Here is a 15,000-nt window from a genome sequence, read left to right as displayed (position 1 = left end):
GAATATTCGGAATAATGAACAAATCAATTGTGACGAGACTGTACCAATCGGCGATCTTCCTTTTTCGAAATAATCCCATCCTGTTCCCATCGTGTTCCCATCCTGTTCCCATCCTGTTCGGCATTTGTGTTCCGGCAAAGTTTGTTGTGTTTCGCCATTTTTTTTTCTCTCGCGACCGCTCGAACACACACAGCTGCAGTATTTTGTTGATGCGCACACCGGGCCATACGACAGCGGCGCAAAACATCGGTGGATGTCCTTTTTGCGTTTGTGCCGTATAGCTTTGTTTTGGGAACACTATATTGTGCCGGAAAGTTTTTCTCTCTCAACCTCTCGTAAAAGCTCACTGCCGCCGGCTAAGGCGGTGTACTCTCTGGAACAGGTATTGACTCTCCGGCTACTTTTCGGTGCTCTACTCTCTCTCACTCGTAGTCCCGGTATACTACCACAGTGTTGTATCTCACTCTCCGGCAACAGTACACTGTACGCGGATAAAGCTTTCATCCTCGAGAGATGAAACGTTTACCGGGAGAATTGAGTCATCGAAGGAAAAACTGCGGTATGCTCGGCTTGCATCGGTGGTTTGGCGTTGCCAGCACAGTCATCCTGCAACGGTGCTCGAAGTGAAACGGATTCTCTTGTGTAGCTTGTGTGAAGAACTGGTTTGGTGATTGGTGATATTTCTGCAGAATTTTAACCGTTTGTCGAAGCAAAGAAAGCTATTCATCTTTGCCATACGGATCCAATCGATTTCTGCCAATCTCTAGAACAATCCAGCGCCATTCAGACCGTTCTCGGGATGGTCCTGGGCAGGTCCTTTGTGAAGCACGTTCCTGGTACTGCGTAGATAGTGTACTGGGGCCCGCGATACCCTCAACAAAGTCTCCGCGACATCAAAAGTGCTAGAAATCCCGTGCTAGCGAATAGTACGATTGAGAAAAAAAACTCGGTGAAAAACTGGTCGTGAAACACATAAAAGAAAGCACACACCGATCATACGATGGGCGACGGTTCCATCTACGGTTACGCCGCTCCGCAAAGTGCCCAGAGAGAAGAAAACCCCCAGGAGGGCGGCCAGCTCCTTCGATAGGAAAATTCAGTCCCAGGAACGGAAGCACAAAAGCATTCCGAAACCGAAAAAAAAGGAAAACCAACCACCGACAGCTCCCGCCCGCACAGCTCCACTAACCTCCTTTTCGGGGACACTGTGTTCGACGGTACTGCGACTGAGGGACAACTCTGGGGCGTCCTTTTTCGGATGCCGTCCGCAAATCGGGCAATCGCGTGCTCACCGTATGTGTGTCTATGCGTGTGTGTGGGTGTTTGTGTGCCTGCGCCGTGAGGTAGAGCTGTTTACGTGCGAATACGCACCTCGCCAATGGTAGTGTCCTGCCGTCCTTCCGTCGTGTTATTGTTTGTGGGCTAGTGGACGAGTGGAGCGCCGTGGAAAGCGTGCAGTGAAGTTCCCTTTGTTTTCACTTTTTTTGTTGTTGGTGGAAGTTTCCGAGTTTCCAAGTTTCAACTATTTACTCGGTCGAAAAGTTAAAGTGCATTCTATAGCCACTCTGTGTCCAAGACGTGGTTGATAGTTCGATCGAATTGCATCAGCCATGAGATCCGGGCAACCGGAAAAGTGAAACGAAGAACCAGTGAAAATTGCCCATTCCTAAGATTCTTTCTCGGAAAAGTAGTGTACTGAGGCATTGTGTTTGTGTTTGTGAGTGGGGGTGTGCCTGTGTATGTGTGTTTGGCACAGTTCCCTATTTCACTGTTCTGTGCTGCTGGGCAATCCCATTCTCTCCAAGGATTGTTTCTTCTCTTTGTTGTAAGCGCACCACTGGAGTGGTTGGCTCAGACCGCATCGTCCTCACATCCGCGGAACAGGCGAATAATTACAACCCAAGCCGGCGGCATCCTACAACCTGGGAGGGAGAGTTTTCCACAACATCACAAAGCGGTGAGAATGAATGTGTATTGAGTTTCAGTTGCCATTCCTTCGCGTGTCCTGCGCTTTACTTTTCATCCCGATATCATACGCCTCACTGGCGTTACCTCTCCCAGTGGGATGGGCACGTGATGGGCAACCAACGCGGTGGTAGATCCTTGCCGTTCACGTTACAAGCTCCTGGCACACTCTTGAACACAGAGGAATAAACGACGGTCCCCTCCTTGTTCATCATAGTTGGCGTGGAAATATAGGTCAATAAACTTGCCGTTTGGCCCAAAGCAGCCTTTGAGTGCGCGCGCTATTGAGAGCATGAGAGGGAAAAAACAACGCCAAAGAGAGAGAGAGCGAGCGAGAGAGAGAAGGGAGACAAAAATTGGTATGCATGATGGCGACGAGGATGGGCGCCCCTCACCCCAACAATCGGTCACGATGAGTGAGAATGCCGGAGAGCGACCGATGGGGATCCTGCGAGCGGTAACCTATTATCGCAGGAGTTACGGACGCCCAACGGCTTGGCTTGCCATTTTGCCAATGCTTGTTCATTTCGCGAAGGGGGGGTTGGGGGGCAAGAAGCGGGAATGAAACAGCACGACATTAATCGAAACAGACCGACACCGCAGCCCTTCCACGGCAGAGTGACTCAGGAAAACCAAACGCAGACGGTGGAAAATTGTGGCCAAGAATTTTCCGTCACCAGCAGCAGCAGTTTTCTTTGGAATCCGTTCAGCCGAGACAATGGCACGGACCACGAGCCAACTCGGTGCCCGGGTTGAGTTGCCCCTTTTCTTATTATTTGTGTGTCGATTCCCTTTTGCAGTCATGGAACAATTTGTGCGGTACGATTAGACGCTTCATCTCGTTTCCATATGGCTATTAATATGCCGTTAAAAAGGGAAAACTGGCCGAAGAACTACACAAAAGAATATGAGTATGAATTGAATGACCTTTGGCCTGGTGCTTTAATAAACACTCGCACACGGTTCCTCCTTTTGTGGAGGGACCGTTTATTAAACAACATCTAAAAGCCTCTCACGTTCTTCCAACACATCTGGCGATAATGAAGCCCGGCACAAACCCGGCGCTAGTGTGGTGTTTGTTTGCTTTGGTGGACCACTTCCTCCGAGCGCCGGAAGTGTGTCACGTGTACAGACCATCAAGCCGCGTACCGGATCCGCTGAATAACAGCAAATCCGTCGTGCAAATGGGTTTTAGCATTAGGAACACAATCACCCATGTATTGCCATCTTATTGCTGCGATGATTTTTCCTCGCTGAGGTTCGGGATGTGGTTTCGGGATGGGGGTGCCGGTTTCAAACAAGAAAGCACGGTAACCATTTTTCGCTTTTAATGCTTACCTTCATTGCGTTGAGTAGCTTCCTTCAGCAGTTTCAGCAGAGGCCGATGGTTGGTATTTACTTTTCTCCGGCAATAACAGTCACTGCCTACTGGTGATGGCCCTCATCAGCTAAGTGATCACGCATAACCGGTGGGGAATTGCGGGAAAGCGAGAAAAGTTGGTTCGAAAATTGGATGAAAACTTTTTGGCCAATGCTGTAGATGGGATGGTCCGGGAGGGCATACGTAGGGCAACATCAGCCACAGATTTTGAACACGCCAAAAACCGTGCTGACCCTCGAGTGTTGGTAGCAAAGTTGGTATTGTTCGTTATGGGTCCGGACTCTAGGCGATGCTTTTTGAGTTAGAGGATTGCATTTGTATTTACGGCGGATTCAATGTTTGTGAATCACGTAAAGCATTGAATGGGGATGGAATTTGCGGGCAAACTGTTGGAAACATATTGTGCGCAATCACTATAAGGTTTTGAATTTCTACATCTTTTAACCAATGATTAATGCGGCATGGTGCAGTAAATATCATACTTGCAGGGAGATTCGTCTTATTAAGAGGGGGCTTCGGTATTTAATTTTTTTGTGGCACATGTTTTTAACATTTTTCCCTGATCACCGATCGACGATCACCTTCGTCAAGAGTATTGTGTAAAAGTTTTGGATCAATCGAGGAAAAACTGACAAAGATAAAGATTTTTGAAAATCCGCGTTTCATACAAGGCTCCATGCAGCTCCCTACTTTGAAGTTCGTTTCCCAAAACCAACGTTTTCAAAGTCGGTGCCCATCGTACCGTAAAAACTACTGAGCCGATTGATTCGAAATTTTTAACACATAATTTGTACACTTTTTGCTAGGTAGTCTCGTCGAGATTTGATGAAAATTGTTTATACTTTTTTTTTAACAATCATGTAAAGCTCGTTTTTTTTTGGCAGAATCGCAAAAGGCATCACTTTTTCAACTTCAAAAATCTGCCAAAAATCGAAAAATTTAAATATTAACAAAAATTCTCCGGGGCTACCTAGATAAACTTATAATCTTCCTAACGGATATCTATTTGTATATTTCAAATGACCCGTCATGTTGCTACGACGGGTACCGTAAAAAGTACCTTTGCGACGACACGCCTACCAAAATTTGATGCCATGGAATAGTTTGTTCATGAATGTTGCTCAAAATAATACCAAATATTTTTCAAAAGTTGTAGATTAATATGCCATTTACTTGAAAAAATTAAAACTAAATGATTACGTCTCAAAAAATCATCAAAAACGGGTCCTTTTTTGGCCCGAAAACACCGAAGCCCTCCCTTAACCCTCGGTTGGGCACCCGGCGTTTACCCCTTCGTTGGGCACCCGGGTACCCGGGTACCCCACTTATGTGCATTGCATTGTTATGTTCTTGTATCATCGTTTGTATCACTTTTATGATAAAAATGCTGTTCTAGAACTAATTTAAGAGTCTTCGGAACGTATTTTTCTTTAAAAATCATAACAAAATCCAATAAAAACAATAAAAATAATGAACACAATGCATTGATACCCCTTCGTACGGTCATTCTGTACCGCGTACGCCGTAAAGCAAGCAATAAGATCGTGAAGTGATCGAATTTTCCAGCAAATATGTTATTGAAATTATTGATTTCTTTGAATAAATCAGTTTTGAATTGTCATAAGGCACTTTTGAGTCATAAACAATTGAGTTAATTGGGCACAATTGAGCTACGAGATCAGACCAGTTGCTACATGGTGCGTTCAGAAAGTAATGAGAATTGATTTTTCTGACAAAACGGTTTGAGATAACGTGTTTAATGTTTTACGATAAGGTAGAGGAAGGTTTTAGCTATCAATCGCATTTTATTTCGTTCGGCTATGATCAACTGAAAGAAAATGGGACGATTTTTCGTGAACCATGTTTTTATTTGATGTAACACCGTAGAATGTCTCCTTTCTATGGACCATTGGTCTGGCGCGGATCATCCGGACCTTCTTCCTGGCGCGGATCATCCAGACCTACAGAAAAACATTCCGTTGGTGCCAGTAATTCATCAAGCCCTCATACATTGCTGTTTGCGTGCTCTGTGTCAGGAAAGAGGTCCGCGATGATCCGGGCTGTACCAGTGGTCCATAGAAAGGGTACGATGCTACGATGTTACATCATCTAAAAACATGGTTCACGAAAAATCGTCCCATTTTCTTTCAGTTTGTCATAGCCGAATGAAATAAAGTGCGTTGAATAGCTAAATCCTGCCTCTATGTTGGCGTAAAAAATTCAATACCTTATCTCAAACCGTTTCGTCAGGAAAAATCCAGTCTCATCACTTTCTGAACGCACCATGTAGATTGGTCTCTGTGGTCTACGAAAATGCCGCTGAACCCTTTTTGATGAAGATTAGTGTATAATTTTGCTCATATGTTAAGAAAATTACACTACACGAACCATTTTTAATCAGTTTGAGAAATAATATATAATTTAAATTGCACATAAAAGGTTTCAAAATATGTTGATTATTTTTCTCCTATTGCTCGTTGAAAAGCTCAAACGTAATGAAATTTTCATCAAAATATTGTAGTTTACCTAATTAACGATTAATAAACACGTCAACATGGATAAATGTTGATAAAAAGTGTTGTTTTGTGTTTATAAACATAGCCCATGTGCATAGCCAACGTATGGGGTACCCGGGTACCCGGGTGCCACTGGGCGGGTGTTAATTTCATCGGGCCATAATTACCTTTAAATATGAGTTATCAAAACAATTTCAACGCCAATTCGGCTTGAAATGAGTTGTTCTTTGGGGATCCGGAGTTTCGTAAAAAAATGTTAACGGGAAGGCATTCATTTTTTCGTTGAAACTTGAAATGGGTACCCGGGTACCCGGGTGCCCAACCGAGGGTTAAAGTAATTGAAAAATAGCAAAGTTATGTTGCCTTGAACAGGTATTCAGCCTGTCGTCTACATAAAACTCCATTATCTCCCGTATCTGTTTGTTGCGCTGCGCTACATAGTTTGAGCTTCGTTTCATAGTTTCTTCTGCACAGCAGTCGAAAGCAGTCCACAATGTCGTATCGTAAGCCCTTACTGGCAGCCTGCGGTGTAGAGCATAAATTATCATAGAGCTTACAAAATGGAAGCACTCCAGGGGCACATCCGTTATCTGGAAAAGGTTGCGCCAGTTCGGGTGGAAGAGGGATTTCCATCGAAGAAGGAAGAAACGCATTACTTACAGCACTGCGAGAGCACAGCACTGGCATGCTGTAGGAGTTGGAGTCGTGCTTTGATTATAATAAGCAAATTACAGTTAACGACGTGCTCATTCGTTTTAGAAATATCAAATTCACACATACACAAACACAAACACACGCAAACACAAGGTCACCGGTGACCTTTTACGGCATCGTATAACCTTTTCCACCAGCATCGTATCACCTCGAGTCCCATTTCCATATCGTTAGCTTTGTAAGTGCGGGACGGAAAAGCGAGTCCTCTACATTATGTAGTCTGCCCCTGTACTACTACATTGTGCATGCCCGGTGGTCTGGCTGGAAAGTCGTACTGTATCTCTATTTTGCATGAACCACAACACATCTCCATCTGCTGCTGCTGCTGCTGCTGCATCGGTTCGTTATCGCGAGCATACCGGGAAGGTGTGCAGTTGAAGTGGATTTTCTATTCAACTGCTTTGAAACATCGCAAACTCACGACAGTTCGTAGTGGATCGTAAGGAAGGTTTCCATCACGGCGCTGTCTTTGTGCGAAAATTTGATTAAACCCACCTCCAATGGTTTCTATCGTTGACAGCAGGAAACATCAGGATGGATCAGCCACCTTTACAAACTTTCCCGAAGTAGATGGATCAATGAACAACCGTTACTGAACCGGATGGAAATCCGTTCCTAGCGGAGTTGACAGACCTAGCAACGATATTCGGGCGCGAGTTAGCGATAATTCGATTTCGCTGTTTGCGATTCGATTTTGGTTCAACTTTACTGGAACTCCATTTGTATCACTCACAACTTTTAGCGGGATGTTATTAATGATGATGGAAGAGGTGGTGACGTGTAAGGATGGTATTTGCACGACGTTTTCACTGCGCGGCGAATGATTTTAATTAACGCAGACCGGCGTGAAATATAGAGAGCCAGAATCGGAGTCCGGAGCAGAATCTCAAAGTTGGAATGAATGCAGAAATGTCGTCCACCGTTGTCGAGCCGGAAAGCAGTAAGTAGTGTTGAAGTGGCGGTGAAATGCCGGTCACGTCCTGCTTCACGCTTCAACGCATTATGGCGCAACCGAGATGCACTTTAGGCTGAATACACGCCTTCGTTACATGACGGTACAAGAAAATATGGTCGCTCCGTGTTGGACGTGTTGGATTTCAATGGAAAAAGCACTTCATGCAGCACACCATCGCCTTGTTGAAATTCTATCAATCTAGCTACATTCTCAATGCAGGAGATGTCATTCGGTTTGGCCTCATTTAATCCAAACTTCACTTAAGGAATTACAATTCCAACCCCCCCGGGGGGAGGTTGCTACAACCACATTCATGATGGTGACCTGCAATCAACCACACAACTTGCTGGCGGCCAATCGAAATGCTATCCATTACCACGAGCATTACCTTTTCCAGGCTATACAGACGTTTTCAAATGAGAAACCGTCCGAATTGCGGCGCCTCGTGCAGTCGATTGTGTGCGAAATTTCGTTGCGCAATCGATTCGCGGAAATGCGAACAGAACAGCGGACATTCATAGGATTTGCACTGTGGAAATTCCCGGTCCAGAAAGATGCAGGAAACGGCAGCATGAAAAGGATACGGCACGGCCGATCGGTGCCATTAATCTGGGGCTCGCGCGCTAGCAATCGGCACAAATTGGACTTGTGACAGCATAAAGTGGGGCGTAATGAAATTAGCTCGAGCTCGCTTATCGGCCCGGGTCCACCGATCAGGAGGCAGGAAGTAATACATTATCCATCGCGATTCCACCGAACCGGCGGATTGGGCATTTTACGCAGAGAGAGAGATAGAATATAAGCTGCTGCTTCTTGTGCTCTTCTGGTTCTGGTTTATCTCGTTTCGCGCTTTGTTAATCCTTGTTAAAAATAAACCAACGAAAGCAGAGCTTCATTTCGTGATTTTTCCTTCGAAAGCCAGCGAGGGAGCAAACTCTCAATCCAAACACATTTCGCCATTCAGTTGAGAATCCCTGTTTCCGTTTTATTTGCTTTCAAAACGTAATCTAACTTCCATTTCGGTTCGCGGTCCTTTTCAGCGCGATACTTCTCAGCAGCAGCAGCAGCAGCATTAAACCGATGCTCCCCAATGGTGCTCGGCCCCTGGGGTGGTCTCCTAATTACATGTTTCACCAGAATAGGATGGGTTAATGTAACTCGACTACAATGGAGCTCATTCGCTCTCGGGCTGACGATGGCTCCATTTGCCCCTTGTATAAGCGCCACGGCCAAGCCCAAGAAGTTTTCCCTCGTGGCCGGTGCTGCGAGGGCCGGGAAAACCGGCTGCGCGAGACAAATGGCCCGCGGAAAAAGGGGGAAATAGAAACCGCTGAGCCCCACTGTGGAATGGAAACTTCTGCGCCCTTATTGCTAACTTGCACTATGAAGGACTGCTTGGCTGCCGGCTTCCAGGAGCGGCACCCAGGAACGTGTTAGCCGTTTTACAACAAAGCATGAAGCACACCGACGCGAACACATTTCGATCAAATTAACTTGAAACATCCAGATCCTCCACCACCACGGCCTTCCAGCCGTCAGCACACGTCAGCATCCTAACCTTAAGCCAAAGTCTAGACGCCGCAATGTGTCGTACAATTTGCCTGGCCTTGCCTCTATAACTGGCCACTGGTGGAGGCAACCTGTGGAGCATTATTGCATCGGCCACCGACCGTCGGTGGTGGGTTTGTGTGCCGTGTAAATGCTCCATAGAGACCGTGGGGCTGCTTGCAGACTCCCCAAAGTATCGCCGTGCACGCACTGACCATCGAGCACGCACTCTCTCTCTCTCTCTCTCCGCTCACACAAAGTCCACGACGATTGGCAGTGCCGTTTGGAGTTTTAAGTCCGGTCGGTAATATGGTCCGTTTTGTGGTTTGTTGTTCTGCCCAGCTCGGGTGGTATAAGTTAGATTAGGTTGGAGATAAGCTGGCATAAAGGCTCAGTTGAAATACAGCGGACTTGACGAAGAATGTTAATATCCATTCGAAAAGTATGATTGGCTTGTCGGTATTTAAGGTACAGAAATAGGTTCATAACAAGTTTAACACAAAATTAAAAAATAAAACCGCACGTTCCTTATTGTCTCGTGGAAGGACACAATGCAGGCAATGCTCAGCATTGTCTACGAGCGCTGTCCTTCCAGACAATCGTACGAATGATGCCAATCATCATGGATGAGAGGACGAGCACGAACGAAACACAACGGTGAGTCAAAACGGTGGTCACAATCATCTCGTACAGAACGTGTCTACGCTTCTTCGCTCGCATCAAGCGAGGCTTCTGTAGGACGCAGACACGACGGTAGTGCCACTTCAACGGCTATACTTATTGCTGTCCAGCGGATATCATCTTGAATTGGTTGAAATGGTGGAAGGAAACGAGGGCTCAGGGAATCGTGAAGCATCCTTAAGGTCCTCCTCGCGCAGCGTAAGACTCTGTGAAGTGGAACTAAAGCGGAGCTACAAGCGCGTGCAGCCGTGCACCGAGGATGGATTTATGAATTTTCTTTCGGGAAAACACCGGAATCGGTGTCAGCATCCCGATTCCTGCCCGGGATGGTTCGTGAAAGCTGTTCCATTTGGCGTTTTTCATGCGCCAGACTCCTGGTGAACGTGGCGTGTACACCTTCCGGAAAATGGTGTTAACGAACGGTGCACAGCTTCAGCAAAGCGACCTTGGGACACATTTCCCCAAGCGCGAGAGCATCCAGCCGCGTAGGCGTAGATTTCCCTCGGGAGAAGTAAACAACAAGCCACGGATTGTAGGTGGAAATTACGGGAAATGATATGGTTAGTACGAGCCGGGCCGACACAATGGCCACCATGGCGACGGAACATCAAAACAACATCCTCCGCTCCTGATTACGACACTTTTGACGACGCAATTTGCATCCGGTGTAGGACGTCCCGGTAGCGCCCAGTAACGGTTGGACGACTTTCCGACAGCCCAACGCGCACAATGCACAACGTTACTGACACATCACATTAGTGAATCCTCCGGTCCGGGTTTCTGGAAGCTTGTTGTTCGCAGCTGCGATAGCATCCTCACTAGCTGCTAGTGAAAATTGATGATCCTAACCGCGGCCAGTAGCAGCAGCAGCAGTCATTAGTCTTTCATATAACAAAACAACAGCATCGAGCCTCGCCAAATCCACGTTGGTTTGGTCACAGTTTTTCGACCGGAACTCATCGTCCCCGTTCCCTCACCGAGCGCGTCGTTATGCGGAAGCATATTCGCTTGGGAAATTTGCTTTAAAAAGCATTCCCTCAGATGAGTTTGTGTAGGATGTGGCGGTGCTCCCCGAACCCGTTTGATTGACGGGTTGATTGACAATAGCCATCCCCTGGCGTAAACGGTGGCCATAAATTTAGATCTCCAAAACGGGGAAAAATAATAAGAATGCTCCCGAACGTGACAGCCTCTCAAACGGGACCATCAGTCTGTTGCGTTCGCCTGCGCTGGCCTGGCGCATAACGTGACTTTGCGGAGGAACAATTTTAACAAAAGTGAGCGAAAAAAAAGCATCCCCTCCGGACGGCAGACAAAGGGAAATTTTTGCGACAGATCCTTCGCACGCCGAACCGCTCTATTGGTTCGTTTTGTCCTGTTAAAGCAACTCGACTCGACTTTAGCGCAGCTGCAGCTCCATCACTTGAACTGCACCACAGTGCCATGCTGCCAATGACAGCTGCTGCTGCTGCTGCTACTTCCCGGGTGGTCCTAGACTAGCTTGAACTTTCCAATTTCCCCCCGGTAAAACCATCGGAGCATCGGTTGGCGTTGCTATTGACATTTCAGCTTTCTGAGGCTGTTATGTCCCGAGAGGTGCGGGGATGTTGGATGAACTCTGCCACCTACTGGGCCAAACTCTGGCCGGAATGCTGTCGTGCATGACAAACGAGCGCCATGATGCGATCCCACCCTCTTGGGCAAAGTCTTGCCAAGCACTTAAGACAAGCCAAAGGTTCGCACACATACACGCTAGGGAGGTTTACTCAATAGATCATCCTTTTCCTGGCCACTTGAGCGTGTCGAGGGTGGGGAAGCATGTGCCCACAACATCGAACGGTCTCGTTGTGCCTCTTTCCCTCGTGTTGCTTGTTGCAAAGAGGACGGCTTTGTGGCGGAAGATGTTGTTAGAAGAGGGGCTTTGCGGGAGTACATATTGCATCAATTACAGCGCCAATCCTTGTCCCTCGTAGTCATCGGGATGCAATACCATCGCTGATTACGTGCGACAGCTGTGCTTAAAGCTGATGCTGATGTCTGGTCTTGTTTTGATCGGGAGAGGATGATGTTGAATCCATGTTTCTTAGCCGCAACATGGCTAGCCTCGAAGCCACTTATCTGTTCTTTGTTTGAGACAGTTTAGAATATGCATTAGGCATCATCAGTCGCCCATATCGACATCTGTTATGCTTATGATCTCGGCAATGCTCCATAGGATCTCTTTATGGGGTGAAAACCTGCCCTTCTCTATGCCAACGACTTTGGGGGAAAGCAAATAATGTGCTCGACCCCCTGAACTGACTACCTGCGAACGCCATCATGTGCAGGTTATTTGTAAGGTAAAAAGGACAAAATGATGGCGATTCGGTTATCCAGTGGCAGTGGCAGCAGCAGCAGCACCGACACAAAGGATCAGGGTAACAGTTGGTCCATAAACGAATCCCTCATAGACACACGGGACCTGATCTTCTGGAGCACCTGTTGAAGATGGTTTCTGCCAACTGGGGCTGAAGCCCCCAAATCAGTCAGCAAATAATTGTTTTCTCCGGCGAACTGGGCGAGTTGTGCTCGGTTGAGCTACCCAGCTGAGCGCACCCATTACAAAGAGTCAACAGCAAACTCATGGCCGTAGCGTTTGTGGCAACACAATGGCAAATATCGTGCTTTTGCAGCAGGTTTATGCGCCCTTGCCAAGCTGTTGTTCGCTCCAGTGGGAAGGAGTGGCCCAACGACAAATCCTTGCCAACGTGACCAATCTCTCGCATCATGGCGTCATGCGTGATTGTAAGCGTTCGATCTCGACAACGTTCGAAGGCCATGTTTTTGCCTTTTCGACAGAAATGCGTCACGGACGGCGAACGCTAGGCACAATGTGGCAACAGCATTGGTTGCTGCTTGCTTCTTGGTTCCTAGACCGAAAACAGGTTGATAAATGACCATTCGTTGCACATTAACAATCGATCACGCCAGTTCCGTACACAAATAGGTTCGATTCGATTGAGAAACGCGAGTGACAAAGAGCGCGTTCTCACGGAGCGCACCACCACCGGAACTTATGCCGTTTTTTCGATCCTGAACCGCGGTGCTGTCGGTGTCACTTTTCTACACAATCAAACTCATAAATCGCTGCCAAGGAACGGTGCTTGCAAGTTTATGATTTGCTCCTTTCGCTCAACTGCTGGTTGGTGTGTTTGCTCACCTTTTACGGTCATGAAGCCGCGGCGCATAACGTCCTGCATTGTGAAGATATTCCATTAGTGTGCAAATCAAACATACTTGTGTAATGGCATCTCGCACACCACTTGGCCAACCTAATCCGTGGTGCAAACGAGATGATCGATTCGATTTCAAGAGAAATGGATTTTCGCCCCTTTCTGGTTGCTTTCCACACAAACACACTACGACTGGAGTTCGAGAAGCCCGGTGAGAAGAGATGATGGCACCATGGCGCCATAGGAATTGGGCACCGAGCAACACGCGGAATGAACGAATGGCACGGCGTTGTTCGAGTTCCAATTTCACGGCAACGGCAGCTCAAGCTCCTTTCATCTTTGAGTGCTCACCAACACCTCGCCATTTGGCGGGGGAATAAGCGAATTTCGCGTGTTAAATCCTCCGAACCATCGACGCCATTTTGCTGTTATCACAAAAGCGGTGCCAAAGAAACCCCTTTTTAATGGCACAGAGCGATGGGCCACTCGCAGGCACGCAGTCCCCAAAATTGCTAAGCAGCTTGGCTGGCAGGCGCGAGAATTGTCGTTTATTTCTTTTTTTTTTCCTCCTCCCTTCCGTTTAGGATTTCCCCGGAAGCCGGTATAAGGACCGCCATCAATATTGTTTACTGTTCCACCCTCTTTCAACCCTCTGCAACCGAAAGCGATAGGGAACCGTTGAGGTCCTAGCGAACGCTCCTAAACCTGATGACATCCCATGAAAGCTCTCGACTGTAATGAGGAACGACTGTGCTCTGGGGTTGTTCTAACGCTTAGCGTCATTTCCGTTCCTCTGTGAGCCACATAGACCGGGAACAGTGTCCGGTGCTTGACATTGCTGTTGTCGTTGTTGCTGATGCCTCGGGGCTAACTTATTTCGTCCTATTAATCTGCCTATTCCGGAAGCCAGGGAACGTTAGCCGATTTACGCTCCTCGTTAAGCTCATCAACCGCCCATGGGAATGCAGGCCACTTGGCGCCGTGTCTCCTGTCGGCTTCTGTTAGTTTGCGGCCGGTAAATTGATTGTAAAATCAATAGAATCCTCTCTCTTTCTCTCTCTCGCTCGGGAAACAAATTTGACTCGGATGGCAACACCGGCGCAAGCCACATTAAAGCTTGCAAACGTCCAGGTAAATAGTAGATCTTCGACCTTCGAGGTGCGTTCCGTGTGGCAGCTGACAAGCTCGACCCGGAGACCGGTCCGAGTGGTTTTCCATCGGGAAAACACGCAAATGTCATGGCCGGCTGGCCGGGTGGTGGCGGACTCATACCCTGAATTCTGAATCGCGCGTTGGTTTCGCGGCTGTGGTTGTGAAGCTGTCAGAAGTTATGACTTTGTTGGTTTGCTGACTGAAACCAAACCGACACCAGCCAACTAGTGGATGAATGGCCACGCTTTGAGAGCAGCAAATGCTCACCCGCAGGACATTCCAGGAATCGTCAACAACGTCGACTGAGAGGCTTCAGAGGGTGGACCACTCTGTTTGACAATCAATTAAAATTTTAATGATGAGTGGTGTTGGGCCGTGAATTCCATTTTGTCAACAGAGGTGTTCTCGGCCGAAGTGAAACACTACACTCCACAATCGTTGGTTTGCATTAGGGCGACCGCGAGCCAGCGAGCTTTGCATTCGAAATAATTAATTCCAAATTCAATAATTTAACGGTCCGCCGGTTCGGGGTCATATTTACTTTTCCACAGTCAACCGACCCACGCTCCTGGTAGCTGCTATTACTTTGATCTCGGGTGTAGGTCGCAGTCAAAACAGCCGCATCGCCAAAGGTTTCCGGAGCGGGCATGCGCGAAACCGTGCTCGTGTCATCTGGTCGGCAGGGCGGATAAGTAAAAGCAAAAATAAAGTAAAGAAAATCCCGAGCAATATAGCGACGAAAGTTCACAGTCAGTCCCGGTGAGCTTGGCGGGCTTGCTACTACGCTGGGATGGCTGTTACTGCGCTGGGGTCACCCCATCAGGACACGCACGAAAAGTTCAAATTAATGACGTCGTTTTTTGCCCCGACCGGAAC

The 15,000-nt window shown here is 47.5% G+C and overlaps 1 protein-coding gene across 4 annotated transcripts in view; it reads left to right on the top strand.

Annotated features, from left to right (window-relative positions):
- Positions 1-631: 631 nt before the first annotated feature.
- LOC126571496 (uncharacterized) overlaps positions 632-15,000 on the top strand; it is a 29,607-nt gene continuing 15,238 nt past the window's right edge. For 3 of the 4 annotated variants that reach the window (XM_050230038.1, XM_050230040.1, XM_050230041.1), the window contains exon 1: positions 632-1,957. The gene's annotated coding sequence lies outside the window, so the exon portion shown is untranslated. Of the gene's footprint in view, positions 1,958-14,076; positions 14,104-15,000 lie in introns of those variants that run through there. The other variant, XM_050230039.1, reaches the window with a different exon arrangement.

Source organism: Anopheles aquasalis, chromosome 2 (assembly GCF_943734665.1).
Source record: "Anopheles aquasalis chromosome 2, idAnoAquaMG_Q_19, whole genome shotgun sequence".
NCBI classification, from domain to species: Eukaryota; Metazoa; Arthropoda; class Insecta; order Diptera; family Culicidae; genus Anopheles; species Anopheles aquasalis.
This window is presented reverse-complemented; position numbering and strand designations above follow the sequence as displayed.